Consider the following 3,439-nt stretch of genomic DNA (forward strand, 5'->3'; position numbering starts at 1 on the left):
AGCTCAATACCATCTAAATCAGATTTGGGTAAGATTCAAGCTATGAGTCATTCTGAGGCAAATTGCTCTCCAGCATAACCTCACAAATCAAACTTCTCGTGCTTCCAAAATACAGTGGTGGGGCAGGCATCAGACAGACATTGCCATTTCAAAAAGGAGAGAGAGGAGTGGCAAGTCTCAGACAAGTCCAGATTACAAGGCAAACACCATGAGATCGTAAGGCGCAAGAATAATCTTTGGCTTGATGCTCTGTTTTCTGGGCCACTGGGGCAAAGATCTCCTTTCCAGACCCACTGGTCCTTAGCTTCGTGTGTCCCTACAGCTTTGGGTGGCCTGCCTCTATGTCTTGGCTGGAGACAGCCCTTGCCACAGTTCTTAGTGGCTGGGTTGCAAGCCTGTGGCTCTTCCAGCTGGAATCATGTACCAGTGACTCTAATAGTAAGAAGTTGCAGGGGAGGCCCCATCCCCATGGCTGCACTGGACAAGACCTAGTGGTAGTTTCAGTAATCAATGATCCTTATGGGTCTGGGCAAGGAGAAAGGCAGAGAGCCCTTGTCAGAGTGGAACTGGGCGCAGCAGCCACTCCTTGAAAATCACTCTGCTCGCTAGGCCCAGCAGCCCTGTGAGCTCTGAAATGTGTTCAGTGTTGTTTCTTCCATTGTCCTGGATAATAGTTTCCGACTTCTGTTTAGATGGTTGACTTACATCCCCACCATCGGTTTCTCCTGAGAGGGCCAGGCCACACTACATCCTGTTCTCTCCCAACAACTTTTCTCATATTTTGCTGATATGCATAGCCTGTGCATTTTTCAAATTTTTGAGTTCAGTTTCTCTTTTGGATTAATAATTCCACATGAAATCATTTCTCTCATCTATTTTACTTTAAGCAGTCAAGAAAAAAAAAGGCTGTTCCTTCAGCACTTTGTTTAGAAAATTTCTTAGCCAAATGTCTGATATCTTTTTGTTAAGAATTATTTATTCCATTTTATTTATTTATTTATGTATTTATTTTGGAGAGGTTTTTGCTATCGGGCACATGAGCTCACCAGAAAGACAGAGAGAGACAGAGAGACAGAAAGCGAGAAATCACCCCCCGGGGGAATGACCATGCCGCAATCTCTTCTCCTCTATTCTCCTCTTGGAATCTTAAGCATGAGTTTAAGCCACCAGGTCCGGGACTCGAACCACAGTTGACTACACAGTAGTCCAGTGACATAGCCATTATGCTAACTGCTGGTCCCTTATTTATTATTATTTTTAAATTTGCTATAGGGTGCATGCACTCATGAGAGTGAGGCAGAAAGAGAAAGAGAGAGGGAAAGTGAGAAAGCTAGACCCACATCTGGGACTCGAAGCGCAGTTGGCCATGTGAGAGTCCAACACCTTAACCATCATGCCATTTGCTGACTCCTCCAATTTCTTTACCCACAAGTTCTACTTTCCATAAAACACTAGGGCACAAACACAACTCAGCCAAGTTCTTCATTACTTTATGAGGATGCCCTTTCTGCTACTTTCCAATAACATGACCTTCATTTCCATCTGAGTCTTCATCAGAATGACCTCTACTGTCCATATTTCTACCGATACTCCGTTCACAGCCACTCAGGTATTCTCCGTGGAGACCGAAGCTCTCTCTACAGCTCTGCTAGTCTGCTGGGCTCTCACTGGAATCTCTTTCACAGCACATAACCTTCTTCTAGCATGCACTTTAAAGCTCTTGCAGCCGCTGCCCTTTATCTGCTTCTAAAGCCACTTCCACATTTTTGAGTTTTTTTTTTTAAAGAGAGATTTTTTTAAAGCATTATTTTATTTAACGTTACTTATTTGTTTTAATTTGACTGGAGATAGAGAGAGAGAGAGAGAGAAAGTATGCCTCCAGGTCCAGGACTCAAACTGCAGTCGGCCATGTGGGAATCCAGCGCTCTTAACCATCATGCCAACTGCCGCCTCCAGAGAGATTAAAAAACAAAAGAATTATTTTATTTAACATTATTTAGTCATTTTAAAAATTTGGTCAGAGAGGGACAGAGTGAGAGAAAAAGAGAAGAGGGAAAGTGAGAAAGCAAGCCGCCAGGTCTGGGACTCAAACAATGGTTGGCCATGTGGGAGTCCAATGTCCCTAACCACTACGCCACCTGCCAGCCCCAAGAGAGATCCTTTTTAAGAAGTATTTTATTTAACTTTATTTAGCTATCTAGCTATCTAGCTAGCTAGCTAGTTAGCTATTTATTTTTAATTTGATCAGAGAGGGACAGAGCAAGAGAGAGGAGAGAGAGAGAAAGAGAGAGAAAGAGAAAGCAAGTCATCAGGTCCGGGACTCAAATTGCAATCAACCACGTGGAAGTCCAGCACCCTTAACAACCACACCACCTGCCAGCCCCAGAGAGATTTCTGCTATAAAGAATGTCCACTTGGCAGAGACAGAGAGACAGAAAGCAAGAAATCACCCCCCAAGAGGGATGGCCATGCTGCAGTCCCTTCTCTATTCTCCTCTCTGGAATTTGGGCACAGACATGCACATGTGCCTGGTGTGAGTTTTAATCCCCCTGGGCCCAGGACTCAAACTGAGATTGACTATGTGTGAGTCCAGCGACATAACCATTATGCCATCTGCTGGTCCCCAGAAGTACCTTATTTCTAATAAGTACCAGTTTTCTTAGTCCGTGGGCTGCTAACAAAATGCTATAAACTGAGTAGTTATAAAACAATGGAATTTATTCTTCACCATTCTGGAGACTGCAAATTCCAAGATCACATTCAGTGTCTAACGATGGCCTGTTTTCTGGCTCATAGGCAGCACGTGCTGTGCCCTCACACGTAGGTAGGATGAGTGAGCTCCCTTGATCATTTTTCACAAGGGCACTTATCCTGTTCATGAGGCCTATGCTCTCTTGACCTAATCACCTCCCAAAGGTCCTACCTCTTAACACCATCGTGTTGGGGGTTAGGACTTTTTTTTTTTTTAAGTTTATTTATTTACTTTCCATATATGAGAGAGAGGAAAGAGATACCCCAGTGGGGCCTTCATACCAGAATCTTCCCCCAGCCCTACAGTCAGCAAGATCAGGGATGCGCCTGTGGGTGTGCCCGGTACATTCAGAGAGACCCAGGATACAAAGTTGGAGCCTTCTCAAATGGTTGCCAGCATCACAGCAGCACCACTACTGCATGCGCCTCCATGGCTGGGCTGAGGAGGGGCTAGGATTTCAACGTATCAGTTCTGGGGTAGCACAAATATTCAGATACAGCACTGCCGAAATAATACAAATCCATCGCTGCTCAATTTGTTATTTAAAGGTTGTGCTTTTTCTTTTCTTTTCTTTTTTTTTAAGAGAGATTTTACTACAGGTCACTTGTGCTCACTGGAGAGACAGAGAGACACAAAGTGAGAAATCACCCCCCATCCAGGGGGATGGTCATGCCACGATCCCTTCTC

The sequence above is a fragment of the Tupaia chinensis genome, unplaced genomic scaffold (genome assembly GCF_000334495.1).
Source record: "Tupaia chinensis unplaced genomic scaffold, TupChi_1.0 Scaffold000133_1, whole genome shotgun sequence".
Classification (NCBI taxonomy): domain Eukaryota; kingdom Metazoa; phylum Chordata; class Mammalia; order Scandentia; family Tupaiidae; genus Tupaia; species Tupaia belangeri.